The sequence below is a fragment of the Prosopis cineraria genome, unplaced genomic scaffold (genome assembly GCF_029017545.1).
Source record: "Prosopis cineraria cultivar Desert tree isolate PC_DT_omini unplaced genomic scaffold, ASM2901754v1 PC4, whole genome shotgun sequence".
NCBI classification, from domain to species: domain Eukaryota; kingdom Viridiplantae; phylum Streptophyta; class Magnoliopsida; order Fabales; family Fabaceae; genus Prosopis; species Prosopis cineraria.
This window is the reverse complement of record NW_026555335.1, coordinates 22400600-22416363: the sequence shown is the minus strand read 5'-3', so window position 1 is coordinate 22416363 and position 15764 is coordinate 22400600. Positions and strand designations below refer to the sequence as shown.

Below are 15764 nucleotides of genomic sequence, written 5' to 3'. Positions count from 1 at the left end.
TCCTAAATTATAAGATATTTTTATACAAAATCTCACATGTCAATAAATTTTATTAAATACACTTAATAATTTTATCTTTTTAAAATAAAAATATGAACTTTTAAAAATATTCATCATTAATATATTAAAAAGATAAGAGAAAAAAATCTATAATTCTTATCAATTTGGGAAGTTGGCATGAGCAGTGTTTTCACATGTGACGCTTGTCGGTGGGCTTCCAATTCCCGGGTGTTACTTGGCGGGCTTTTGAAATTTTCTCACTCCCTTTTGTTTTCATTTATTTAATTATTTAATTTACTTTATTGCCTTTCTTTTTTTGTTATAGGCTTTTAAAAATTGTCTTTGCTGGTGTCATTGAGTTATTTTTGAAACTTAAGACAAAAGCAGAAGCTACAGACACGAGAAAAGGTTGAAGTAAGAAGAACATTAACAAGACTACTAAAATCACCAGCCATACATTCAGCATCATCCTTGGTTGCTACTATATCTCAAGATTATTCTCTTATGGTGTTAGTGAATATAAAACTAGCTCAAGGCTTCTACTTCTTCAATGCCACCAAGATGGGGCTTCCCACTGTCAATCGTACGCTCCCATCTTTGGCTACCACCATGGCTTTTTCTTCTACGGCCACCACCGCCGACATCAGTACGGCTTCCTATAGGGAGGATCTAAGCAAGAAGATTCGAAAACCATATACAGTTACCGAGTCCAGGGAGAGCTAGACGGAGCAGGAGCATAACAAATTTCTCAAAGCTCTCAAATTGTTGGTTTATCTTTATCTCCAATTAAGGTTACTGTGGAATTACTATTGCTCTTATCGATCACCATTTTTCGTAACTGATGCATTTCAAATTTTGGCTAATGCAAGATTAGAATTGATCATTTCTTCCCCTATCCCATTCCTTCCCCCAGTTGTTTACTCTACAAGTAGACTCGATTGGTTGATAATTTTAACCAGTAAAATAGCTAATTGCACCCTTAATCTTTTAGGTTATTGCAGTAGTTTGTTCTACAATCTCCGAAAGGGTGAACTCAAGTACTTTTTTGGCTTACATGTATGTGCTTTCTTAATATGTGAGATTTGGGTTCTGGCTAATGCCAGGCTAGGATTGCCAAATTTCTCTAATTTCATTATATTTATGAGTTTCTCTATAATTAAATGAAATTTATAGCTCTTGATTGGGAATTTTTTTTACTAGTGAAGTAATGAGTAAGCAAGTAGGGGACTTATTAGTAAACATTTTGGGTTGTGTTGTACTTTCATATTTTAGTAAGCTCTTGCTAATAAACATGATGCATTTGTTGACTTTTGATTACACCATTGAAATTTTTTTAACAAATATTAGAACTGGTCCTGATATATATAATAGAAATAACGCCGAAGAACCTTTAAGGAGGACTTGCAACAACAAATCATGTATAAGATAAGAATTGATTGTTATGTTTCTGCTATCCCTTTTAGGGAAGAGGCATGCTTGCTGACTGTTTGTTTTCCATTTCTGTTTATGCACATTCATCATATTTCAGGTGTGCCTCAGGGCTATAAATCATGTTTAAAGTCAGCAACTTTAATTACGTGAACCCTCTTCACTCTTCGTGTATCATTAACAAGGATAAAATCCTGCTAAAAATAATAATTAAATATCTCATTCTGTTCACATATAAAGGATCAAGGTGAGCATCTTACAATTGCTAGTGTTGGCTAAACTATTCCTTCTATATACTCTTTACCGAAGGATAATTCTAACATTCCTTTAAAAGATATAGGACATGGAATATGCTCATTTGGTTTAATTTGAATTCATGTTTCTGCTACGTTTGACATCCACCAATGTCATGATAGATTACTATCATTTTGGTTAAACTATATATAATTACCATTTGGAAACCTATACTGGGATAAGGTTGTCTTCTATGTTTTGTGTTGCCTCTGTTGCTAATTGCCTTCTTTTATTAAGTATTATACAAACTTTGGTGCAAGAGTGATGCTTGCATCTTGCATAGTCTAGGAGAATGATGATCTCATTATATTTATTTTGATTAACATTTTTTGCTGCTCTGCTGTTGTGAATCATTTTTCCTCCTCTTATTACTACTTTGATTAATCTCAAGGGATGAATCACCTTCCTTAATAACGAATTTGGTGCATTTGGTTTCATATGTTGTGATAATATTACTTTGTCTTTTAGTCTTTATTTAGATACACCCATAGATTGGTTGTATCTCTGGATTAGCCTTGGGTTTATTATAATTCTCCTTGGTGGAACATCATCAAAAAGTAATCTGCCAAGAGAAAAATATGACAAAAGGCCAGAAGAATGGACATTGTGTTTATAGTATTTAAGTTTATGCTTATGTTTATCTCTTATTTCTATATGCCTTCTTATCTCATATGGTCCTTTTGTTTGATTACCTTGGTTTGTAAGCGATGGCAAAGTCAAATAAATAAATTTTTGCTATCCAATGTGATAATCCAAGAGCATGGATCAGACAAGCAGCTATATTTTGACATCCTTACTGTCCAATGTGATTGTGCTTCAGTTTTAGGATACATGAGTTCTTGAGCAATATATGTAGAGATAGAGATACTTGCAGTTGCACAAGGATTTTCTGTCACTAGCAACTTTCTCTAACACCATTTCTTATCTTATTCTTTATATTTGTACTGCATGGCATCAAGGGCAATGGTGAATATGGTGGCGCAGCAATATGGTGTATTGGCTTTCAAAAAATCTAGGGTCAAGGGACAACAATATTAGGAGGTAAAATGCCACTATGGAACTTAGTGCAAAAGACGCGCACACAGGCGTATGCTGTTTTGGTTTATGAGAACACAAAAATGAAGTACAGCTCAAAATCTGATGCTAAAACTATAATTGATAGTTTGAAATTGCTAGTTGATTTATTTTATGGCACATGGTTTAGCATCAAGTTAACCATGACCCCTCCCCTTCTTTCTATTTATTTATCCACTTCAAGTTCTTATTGCCAAGTATGCACTCTAGTATATTATATATTAATAGGCTTAACTTGTGAGGAGTTCGAACCAACTTGTGCGTGAATAATTGTTCATCATATGAAATACATCCCAATATCTTCTCCTTCAAGATTAGATTCTGACAACATTTTAATTTTTATTTTGTAGATCTTGTGTTAAATTGTTAGATTTTGATATGTAAATGTGGCGGGGAAACATGGAAGTCAATTAGTGAATAGCAGAAGATTGCATTTTCATCACTAAGTTAAACAAAGTTGGGCAATCATAACTTTTCAAGGTAAAATAAATAAATTTTGGCAGACTAAACCTAGATAAAAGGCAAATGGGCTGTAATTTTGGAGAAGCTAACTTTACTTCAAATCTTTAATGCTCTAACTATATATCACTAGTGTCGCCATGCTTCTCCACTTATCATCTATGTCAATGAGAGTTGACACTTCACAAAAGTGCCCTTTCCAAATTTAAATATTACTCAATGCCCTTTAGAGATATGGTGTTAAATACTTACCAATATTTGATATTGTCATTAATCATTCATTCCAATTTCTTATTGTATATGTAATGCGAGACTTCTATTTCTTATCAACTAAAATGGCCTCCGTGGATGATATATTTTATTCTTAAAGAAAGGGCATTTTTTGTTCGATATTTGTCTTCCATGTTCTATAGATTTATATTCTTTTTGCCTATGCAATTATATATTATAAGGATTTAAACTGAACTCTTATTACTCTACTATAAGTTTCACCTTACTTTGGTTACACTATAACATTGTTTCTCTAGATTATGTAAGTGCAATTAGGATGTTAATTATATACTTTGATTATATTGATATGAGCATGTTTTCAAAGTGTTCAAGAACATTCTTTTCCAATTTTATCCCACGGCTTCTTTCATGTTATTAAATTAAGAATGATTCTTTTCTATGTGTTTTTATATTGTGCTCTAATCTCATATAAAATAAGTTCATTTGTTTATCTTATTCAATGTTCTATCATTAATTTCAACTCCATCCCTTCCTATTCCTTTTTTTTTAATGTAGCGTTTCATTTCTACCTATTCATCACACTAAAAATGTTAATTATATAAGTCATGAATATTATGCTTGGAATTTATAAATTTTTAAAATTCTAGGATGATATGAAATTACTTTAAATTTTTATGGTCTTAATATATTGGGATGGTATAAGATTACTTATATGTATGATAAATCAACTAAGTCAAACATAAAATTCAGTGTTAAAGATTTGAGAGCTTTCAACTTAAAGGACAAAATAAATTGTGAATATAAAAGTGGATAAAATATTCAAGTAATCACTTAAAGATTTCACGCCCGCCCGCACGCACACACGCACGGACGGACGGACGGAAGTTGATTTATGATAAAAATTGATAAAAATTGGAATCATTATCAATCATATCATCCTATATGAACTCTCATAGGAGAAAGATTCAATGTGAGTACATGTGGTTTAGTCCTAGGGTTTAGATAAAACTAAATAACACAAGTGTTAGTCAAGCTTTATTAACGCGAAATGAGTTCCTTAATTGATTTAGTTTTAAGTGTGATGGCTGATGGCATTAAATAGCATGAGCCAAATTGGTTTTTGGTACTTCATCCTCAATACTATCTTTTAAACTTGGAATGATCGAAGAGTTAAATTTCCTATATTTTCTTGCAAAACCTTTGACTACGATGCCTTAGGCCATTCTAGCTTTTATGTCCCATCTTGGGCATGTGCAATAAATTATAAAAATTATTCTCCTCATCTTTAAGAAACCTGAGCGGGCCAAGCATGATAGTTTTGACATTTTAAATATATCATATGACATTTACTCTTGGGCTGATAAATTATGCCATTATCTTCCTATCATTAGACTTGTGATTTATGACTATAAAAGTTCTCAAACAGTGATGCTGATAAGATTGTATAGCTCTTTTTATTTTTGAGTCCTTTTCCTATCGTTATATTGTACATTAGTTGAGAATCTCTTATTAAGTGGAAGGTCTTACCTTTTAGAATCATGTTCTTGATTGATTTGCATGTTTGATAAAATATTAACAGGTGATTTTGGGTTCCATTCTCTCAGAGTCATGAGATAAGTAATGGAGGAAAACTAGATATTGATGAGGCTTCATCAGATTTCTAAAGAGGCAGCTTTGCATCATCTGGTTTTTCAAGAAATTATAATATTATGCCTTCAAGAAGTATAGATCCATGAGCCCAACTAGCACTTTGACATCCTTATGTGAAGATGTTGACATTGTTGAGTGTTTTCTTATGTTGAATTTAAGATTCTAGCCAATAAACTAATTATTAAGTTTTCACAATTTAACTTATACTGTTGTTGCAATGCCTCTCATCTTTGTTTACTTCAAGTTAATTGGTCAACTCACATTTAACTTGGGAACTGGCCAAGATACATTAATGCTTGAAATGGTTTCTACTTTCTACTTTTGAAAAAGCCTTTGACAAGTTATTTAAGGATCTTCATTACAACATGTAGATATGCCAACTATGCTATCAATGCTAAAATTCTATTATCTTTGGCCCTTTGTCCTATACAAAATTTCAATGATGTCTTTATGGAAAATGATGTCACGTTTCAATTAAAATAACTCTCAAGTGAAAATTACAATTTTAATGCAGGACTATGTTGATTTTTAATGCAACTTGTGGTGGTTGCTATATATATATATATATATATTGAATGTGAATTACTTAGATCATTTCTTTATTGTCTTACCAATGGTTGTTATAGCTTGAGCACATAGTTTTAAGTGACTATAAGGGTTCATATTGATATATTTGAGATAGCTTATAACTATATACCAGGTTTCAAGAATGGCTAAGGTTTGACATAAGGTTTTAAGACTAGTTCTTAGTGGAAATCTCTTTAATCTTTTTTGGAAATTTTTTTTCCTTGTAGATTTGTAGCGTTCAGTTAATGTTTCATGCAAAATTTTTCATGCAAATTAGCTCCATAAAATTATCTAGGACTAGATAATATCAATGATATCTTGCCCATGCATCGCACAAGGAGAAATCTAGTTAATTATAAAAATAAAAAGGATAATATTGGAATTAATGTATTTAATAAAATTTTAATCTATTCAAAATGTCTTATATTTTGGAATAAAAAAATTCTTTTAAAAATGTTCTATAATTTGGAATGGAAGGAGTAGATGTTAGATATACAAAGAATTTTTTATATACTCTTTTTATTTAAAAATGTAAGGCATTTCTATTAAATAAATTATTTTATATTTATTTTAGGGTGAAACACCCTATTAAATAAGAATAAATACAAAAAAAATGAAATTTGTTTGATTAGTGGTGAAATTCAGTTAAAAATATTTTATATTTTTAAATGAAGGGAATATCTATATCTACATAAAAATAATTTTTTTATATTTATATTTATTTTTATTCTCAAACACTAAACTAGAATATGAGCTTTGTAGCCAAACAATAATAAAATTTTTATAATGAGCTTTTGATACCTTAACTGAGGTTTGGGCCGTCCAAACCTCAGTTAGGAGTTTATCCAAACATATATTGAGTAACTAAAAAAAATGCATAGCGTAATGCCGCAGATTAAATTTAAATAAAGGAAACTTCAAGTTAATATTGGGCATGGTTTGAGAAATGGAATTAAACTCTATAAAATCTAATTTCTCATTTCCTCAATAGCAGTGTACTTTCAAGAACTTGAGTTTGTCTCTACCAAAATTTTAACATTTCATTCAACCTCTAGTGTTAACACGTCAACGAAGGCTCATGAAAAAGTTGATTTAATTTTGTTTTCTTAACTCTGGCTAATTCTAACAGCTTTGTACTGTAATGTTTCTTTTACTCGATCTCTGACGGATATAATGAAGGTTATAACTTCTTTAAATCTATAAATATCAACTTGTTGATGATGGTTGGTAAAATTATTAAGTACTGAACTATTTTGAAATAATATTTGCATGTTAAAAAGCTTTCTTATACTCTTTTTTAGTGCTTCCTTGTTTTCATATGCTCTTTAAGAGATATTTAAGCATTCAGCACTTTCCTACACATTTGTGAAAAATATTCAAGGAGAGAGGTGTCCTTGAGTGAGATTTCTAGGAATACAATCCATGAGGAATTGTGGAATAGAGTTCGAAACTAGACAAGTATTGGGATTGTTATGATTGCAAGTATCCCATTTAAACTTGCAAGATCTAGTCATTACAACATCTCAAGTAATTTACTTGGGGATTGGACATATAATCTAATAGTAGGAGGTGATAAGGCTAACATGACATACTGAAGTAATTAATAAATACAATTACTGAAGGTTAAATAAACATTTTTGCCCTTTAACTATTCATTCAAAAGTATCTAGTATCCTTAACTTACATATAGTATAATTTATTCCTTTGAAAATTGTGTATTGAGCATTCTATCATTAAAAAAATTAATTATAATCATTAGTTGACTTAAAAATTTTAGAATATGACCTTGAAATTACAGAAATGACCCAAAAAATTTCAAATAACTACCTTATTAAAAAATTAATACTAATTAAATCTCCTAAATCACATATAAATACCAAGATACAAATATTATTTCTCACCAATGAAAAAGATCAAAATACAATAATGTTGACCAACCAATTTAACTAGCTATTGGGTAATTAATGGATCACAATTGCTGACAATAACACTAATAAATAATTTAAAATGTTATATTTATTTTACAAATCTTCTCACAAAATTTTGAGATATCTTTAAAGGATAAACCAAAAGACTTTGGTACAATAATTAAAGTAAAAAGGTGAAGGAGCGTGAAAAACAAATTAAAAAGATTCTAGAATGAGAGTAATATGAACAATGTAGACAAAAACCAAGAGTAAAGTGTAAAAAAAAGTTATTTTTTAATCAAAAAGTGTAAAAAAAAAATAGAAGAGAGGATTAATGAAATGTTCATTAAAGTAAGAAAAAGAAAAAAAGGCTTATAAAGATTCATCCCGTGAACACCCTCACTAAATTATAAAATATAATAGATGAATTAAGATTTATATATCCTCCCTTCATTTAAAAATGTAAGGTATTTTTAACCTAATCTCACCCCAATAAAGTAGTTACCTACATGTTTAAAATATTATTTTAGCAACCAATGACAGTTGGTTTAATAGAAAAGACCAACCTCTTATAATATGATAAATTAATGTTTAAATTTTTGTTAAGAGAAATGTTTGCATTTGAGGTTCGATTCTGTCTCAAGCAACCGAATTGCTTTTAATAGAAAAATCTCTCTGTGTAATACAAAAATTATTTTAGTTAGTTTATGTATTTAATTTTTTAAAAAATTATTAAATATTTTTAGAGGTACAATGCACCCTTGTCACGGTAAATTATTAGTGACCCTGAATGTATAACGTCACTTGCGCCTCTTCCAACAAATAAGCCGCATTGCTTGTCCATCTTTATAGCCCTAGTAAATTTCATGGTCTTCATCTGCATTACTGCCACGGAACTTAACGTCTCTTTTATCCAGTGAGTGTCTCACATTGCTTGTATGATAATAATCATTCAATTTAGGGCCGTCTACTTAAGGTTAAAAAATAAATAATTAAATAATTTTTAAATAGTTTAAAAATTTTATAAAAAAATTTATTTTATAGAGATTTTATAAAAAGTAAACATTATCTTATGTTTCGTTACAATAGTAAAAAAGTTATTATTAGTTAGTTATTTTTAAATTTTTAACATAATTACAAATTTCTTTGATTTTGTTTTATAAAAATAATTTATTATTATTTTTAAATTTTATAATATCTTCATTTATCCCGCTTCTTTAAAACACTTTCTTTCATTTATTGTATTAAATTATTTTTAAAAGCTACTCAAATAGTTTCTTAAAATAATCAGAAATTTTCTTTTTCATAATTCTGATTATTTTCAAAATTTAAACAAAAACATTTTTCATGAAATAAACTAAAACAAATGGATCCTCAATCAAACTATAAATGATAATTTGATTCTTCAAAATACCATAATTTCCCTAAAATTTTAAAGGACTTTTCTGTTATTAATGAATTTATATAAATTATCAAATTGTCCTTATTGAAAATAAATGATTCACAACTTTCCTTCTTATATTCGCAACTTTTCTTTTTAAATTTACAACAATATATCAATAAATCACAATTTCGCATGTCAAATTTTTTATTTACTATTGTATTATTGTGAATATAAAAAAAATTGCGAATATAAGAAGAAAAGTTGTAAATTATTTATTTTTAACCAAGACAATTTGAAAATTTACATAAATTCATTAATGATAAAAAAGTCTGTAGAAACTTTAAAAAAATTATAAAATTTTGAGAGATTAAATTATTATTTATATATTTTAAAAAAATTTTATTGTCATTGTCTCAAAATAAAATTATCTCTCGTTTATTTAATTTTTTTTTTAACTTCCCTCTCTGTCACCACCCTCCAGATCGACCGCTGGATCTTTGGGACCAGCTAGTGGATCGATGAAGGTGCCAAATTAATTTCTTTTTAATGTGGTGGAGGGTTTGAACTTTGAACTCAACCACTTGGCCCCCAAAAGATTAGGCTAGCAATTTATCTTAATCATATATCATCTAAGCTCTGGCATCCAATGATAATGGGAGAATTTTTTAAAATATAAATCAGAGTTACCTTTGTCTTTTCAAGAGTGACCTTTGTCTTTTCAACTAATTTAATTATATTTTATTTTCTTACTCTTGTAGAATGCTTTTAAAATATTTTAATCTTTTTTATAAATAAGATGCTCGTGAGGTTTTTGATTATGATTTCCCCTAAGTAAAATTAAATTTGGCGACGAAGATACCAACCTACCCTGACAAGTATACTTCAAATTATTAATTTATTAAGGGATATTTGTCAATCCATAATTATTTCGTCCGTTTTGGGATTTTTCAACTTTTTAGTTTTTAAATTAAATAATGTAAGGTGGCATGTTTTTATTGGAAGTAGAAAAGCGACGTGAATTGACATTTGCAAAAGTCACGTGCGTGAACGTGTGAAAGAACATCTCCTCAAGTCGCTATCAAACACCGGCAAGGCGACGAATCTGATCAATGACAAATGACAAATTGACAGCGGTCATCACATCAGTATTTCATTATCTATACAGTGTATTCACAACACAATATTGCCACGTAGCCTTTCCTTCTCGGTGAACGCGGTACTACCAAGAGATATGCATGCCGACCTTTGCCTAGATTCTTGAGTTAATATATAATTTAAACATTAAATTATAAATTTTTAAGTGATTTCAATCACAAATTTTTTAAATGCGTATTTTAAATCTTAAACAAATAAAATTGAAGATAATTTTATCCTCTATTAAATTTAGACAAACATTCATTAAATTTTAATTTAATGTATAATTTTCATCAGATAAAGATTTGAGAGAGACTTTTGAAATTTGGTGAAAATCTTATATTAAGTTTCAATTTGATGTATGTTTATTAAAATTTAAAGATAAAAATAAAATTATCTCAACTTTAATTATTTAAAATTTAAATTACTCTTAAACTTATAATTTTTAATTTAAATTATATATTAATTCTAGATTCTTGGATAGTTCATGTTCTTCAATCAAGGAGATTTGATAACTCTTGGAAAGTAAGAATGAGTAACTGAAAATTATGGAAAGTAAGGAACCATAAAATTTTTAATGATGATCAATACACTACTGATTTTTTTTCTCGTACATGTTAGAATTTTAGTCGATCATACTATTAAAAGCTTTTTCTTACCGTTTAAGTCTTTGATTTAATGGCTATTTGCCAATTACTTTCTCTTTAATGAAATTCCCATTTCCACTCAAACAAATTAATATGGTACTTGATTGTCATCTAATATATTTTGGGATATTTTATTGTCATTATTCCCACAATAAAACAAATAAGAATGTGACCCAAAAGAAAGCTAAACTGCTAAAGCATGGGTGGTCCCTGCTACCTACTAGCTGCCCGAGATGTACCAGTGGAAGGTGGGAATGGGGAAGGACGTCTTTTGTGTCAAAGAGCACTGAGTGAGCCGTGATGTGATTGTGATATGTAAAGAATTATTATTATTATATTTCGACCTTTATCTCTATCTCTATCTTTATCTATATCCTTCAACTTTTCTTTTTTTGTTTTATAATGTTAATGCTGTCGAAATCATTATAATGTGATTTATAATAATAATGAGGTCTATGAGGACGGACGGATTTTGAACCGACTTTATTGGCGGTCAAGATGCAAAATTATATTATGGTGGGAACTAAAATTAATTTTTTCATTTTTAGCAAACAAAAAGCAAGTGAATTTAACCAATTTGTTGTGCCTTGGATGCTTGCCCCGTCTCCATTCACGAGGTAATATATTATGGAATAAAAATAACAAGTTATTTTCTGAAATAAAATGTTGTGTTTAACTTTTCTTTTCTTGTGATTCTCTACTTTATTTTCTTTTTATCCAGAATTGTCTGCTTTATTTCTATTGGCAAGACTTCCGATCATTAATATTATCATTTCAACTTTTAACTAAAAAAATTTTTCAATTCATATAGGGTAATAAATTATAAAATAGAACAAACATTTATTCATATTTTAAATTAGTTGAAGTTCAATTTTTTTGGATAATAAAGTAAATTGACCTTAAAACTATAGGTTTAGAAATGTTTAGGAATTTAAATTTATTTTTCATGTAATATTTTTCTTTAATTTTTAAAAATAATTTAATTCGATCCCTACTAATAACAAAAATTAATTTTGATCATTATTTAATCAGAAAAAACATTAAAAATTACAAAAAAAAAGTCAACAAAATTTTTTCATCTTTCATCTTTTTTATAATTTTTTGGATCATTTACTATAAATTTTTTGTCCTTTTTTGTAATCTTTTGAGGATCTTTTTTTTATTTTTTTTAACTAACGGTTAAAGTTATTTTTTATTAATAGTAAAATTATTTTTAAAAGTTGAAAAGAAATATTACATAAAAAATGAGTTTAGAGTCTTAAATGCTCATAAACTTATAATTTAGGGATCAATTTATTTATTTATCTTTTCTTTATTTATCTTTTCAATGTAAACAATGATAAGAAATTATAAAATAAAAAATATTGATTTTTATATTTTTTAAATAAAACACTTTTAAATTTCAATTTATGTGAAGATATGGAATAAGAATCACTCTTTATAATTTTAATATGCACTGGTGATAAAATTTAGAGAAAATGACAATGAAATCTTTTTAAAATGTATAAATGATAATTTAGTCTTTCAAAATGTCATAATTTCTCTAAAATTCATAGAAACTTCTATATTATTATTAAACTTATATAAATTATCAAATTATCTTTATTAAAAATAAATGATTCACAAATTTTGTTTAAACATTCACAATTTTTCTTCTTATATTCGCAATAATGTAACAGCAAATAAGATTTTGAAGAACCAAATTATCATTTATATAAATTCAATAATAACATAAAAGTTTCTTAAAACTTTAGGAGAATTTTAGGAGGGATTTTATTATTATTTTTGCTAAAATTTATGTGGAGATAATAGATAATTTACATTTAAATTTATAAAGTAAAATTGTATTTTAAAATAAATAAAATCATAAGTCATCTTTTTTGAAATGGAACAATTCTTTATTTATGTTTAAGCATGTCTAAAGCTCGCGCAGGATGTCAAAATGTTCCTTCAAACAAATTTTCATGGCAAAATTGCCATTTAATCCTTAAAACATAGTGATCACTATTAATCAAACATTACTGTAAGATGGCATTTTACCGTTTTTTATTCTAACTATATTAAAAACATTTTAGGGCAATAAAAATAGTTATTATAAATAAAATAGTTATTAAAAATGGTACTCGTTTTATTTATAATAATATTTAATCTCTATATAAAAATAAATATTTTTTAATTTAATCGTCATAGTTCTGTTTGGGAATAAAAGAACATATTTATTTATACTTTTGCCATTATAGTTATTTATTTATAATTATTACTCCCTCGATTCAAAAATGTAAAATATTTTTTGAAGAGTTGAATGTTCAAAAATATAAGATATTTTTAGTCTTTAAAAATATGATCATTGCCTTTTTTTTAAAAGTATTTCTATTAATAAATGACTTTTTATTTATTATAGGGTGTTTAATAAGGGTAAATCTAAAAAAATAAAGTTAGTTTAAAAATATGTAACTACTTTATTAAGGATAAAATTTAATTTAAAATGTCTTATATTTTTAAACGAAAGAAGTATATAATTGTATTTTATATATCATATACACTGTTATTTGTTGTAAAATTAAAAAAAATTCAATGAGTTGAATTTTTTTTTAAAAAAGAAAACTATGGTTGAAAATTTTAAAGAGGTACACTCTTCAACTTCTATTTATGAGGCAGCCATGGAAAAATTTTTATTCTATTTTTAAGTTACATTATTAAATTTTTATAATAAATTTTTTCTTCTATCTTATTAAATATTGGTGAGAAAAAATATTTTATTAAAATATGTATATGGGATGGTGAGTTAGGGGATCAACCCACCAACCTTTTATTATTTTTTGCATGATTTTTTAAAAAAATTACACCAAAATAAGAGTTTTAATACGATATTCTATGTAATTGAAAAAATTCATATAGATTCATTCCAAATATATTATCTTGTGGTTGGGTTACCATGCTAAAACTAACTTCATTAGGATAAAAAAAAAAAACGTTTATCCGAATCTTTTTTTTTTTTTTTCCAACTCAATATCGGGGATCAATTCAGAATTCATCACATGGGGGCTACAAGGGAAATTTTATCTAAATGTAGGAGGTTATAACTGAAATTTATCCAAATGTGGGGACCTAACAATGATTTTGCCATTTTTTATAAACAAAATTATAATTATGTTTTAAAAATTTTGGAGCCTAAATTCGTTGCTGCTCAACATAATGCTTATAACAGGTTTTTCAAAATTTCGAATTAACCTGATGGTAAAAAAAAATAATCAACCTCTATTCCCAGTTCTAAACGTGACGAATAAGATTCCCTCTAACAAAAGAACTCATTGGTCAGGTAAAAGGGCGCATTTAATGATTTAATAAATTTAATGGCCAGCGGTTCATGTCTACTGGTAATTTCAATAATTTGTGAAGAGTGATGGGGTGGAGTGGGCCCCACGTACAGTTTTAGGATTTCCTGTCAACGGCAAGTTCGCCACGTGACTTGGGCCCTGAGTGGGGACCAACACCCCCTAGTCCCTACCTACACTCCAGGGACGTACCTAGATTAGGGCTTCTGGGATAATTGTCCCCGTAAAGCTAGAAAAGAATTATACATAACAATCCAAAAATATTTCAGTTGCCCCCTCTTTTAAAAAAAATGCTCGATTTCTCCTCAAAATGTCTCCCTTGTCCAGCAACTCAAATCTTATTTATACACTCTTTTTTATTTTATTTATAAATTATTATTAAAATAAAAAATTTTAAATCTCATTAATTATAGTTTAAAATTTAGTGATAAGTTTTTATCTTTATTCTTAATAAAAATAAAAAGCTATTTTTAATAATTTTTTTAACATTTAATAGAGATAGAAATATGAAGATGAACCAAAAAAATGAAATATACTATAAATTAATTTTTTTAACAGGAGAATGTTGTAATCTTAAAAAATAGAGGAAGACTAATTTAAAAATTAATTAATACTCCCTTCAATTATTATTATAAAATACTTTCAATCATTTCACACATATTAAAAAAATTAATTTTTTCTTATTTCATTTTTTATTCTTAAATTTAAATAATATAATCATCAAATATCTTCATATTAATTAAGAAGGGATAAAATAAAAAAATAATTTAATTATTATAATCTGTCTTATATTTTAAATTATAAATTATTTTTAGAATATATTTTATAAATAAGATTCAAAGTGTATTTTTCGTGAAAAAAATTTTCTTCATTGTCAAAGTTTTCTGGTCTGTCACTGCTATCCTGGCTTCCTCTCTCGTCCTTTTTTATAGGAAAAGCTTCCACAGCTGCCCCCATCCAATACGGGTAAAGGTGTCTCCATTTCTCTTCCCTCCACTTCCCTTCATTTTTCTCCCATCACTTTTGAATCAAACTTTTCAACGGTTTAGATTTAATTTTTTAAAAATTGCAATTTAATTTTATATAAAATTATAAATAAAATATTATAACTTTAAATGATTTAGATTAAACTTTAATAATTTAAATTTATTTATACACCTTTTATAAAATAAAATAATAATTTTATTAAAGCCTCAATCTGAACTATTAAATTTTTGATACAACGGTGATGGGAGAGAAATGGAGGAAAGTGGAGGGAAGAGAAATGGAGACACCCCTCTGTGGAATATACTTCCGATCCTTCCTTTTGGCGTAGGAATTGTGCTTTTTCTTCCTTTTTTTATTCTTAATCCTTTTTTTTCCTAAATTTTCTTTTACTAGAAGGAATCATTTGAGTACACAGTAGAAACAATAATACTTCCAATAACTTTACAATACTGTGGCGTGTAAGTCTTCTCTCGATCCCCGCTTATGATTTGGGTATTAGTGCTTGTCCTTCTAATTCACAAAAAGGAAACAATAATAATTCTTTTATTTTTAAATATAAGAGAAAAATATTAATTCACACATTTTAAAAAAAATAAATAAATAAATTACCTTTTAAATTCTAAATCCAGTGACAATATAGATATTAAACTTATTTATTATATAAATT

The 15764-nt window shown here is 27.6% G+C and overlaps 1 long non-coding RNA gene across 1 annotated transcript; it reads left to right on the top strand.

Annotated features, from left to right (window-relative positions):
• Positions 1-382: 382 nt before the first annotated feature.
• LOC129309984 (uncharacterized) lies at positions 383-5354 on the top strand. Its single transcript, XR_008592982.1, has 2 exons — positions 383-2763; positions 5066-5354. It is a non-coding gene; the product is annotated as an uncharacterized LOC129309984 (long non-coding RNA).
• Positions 5355-15764: the final 10410 nt, after the last annotated feature.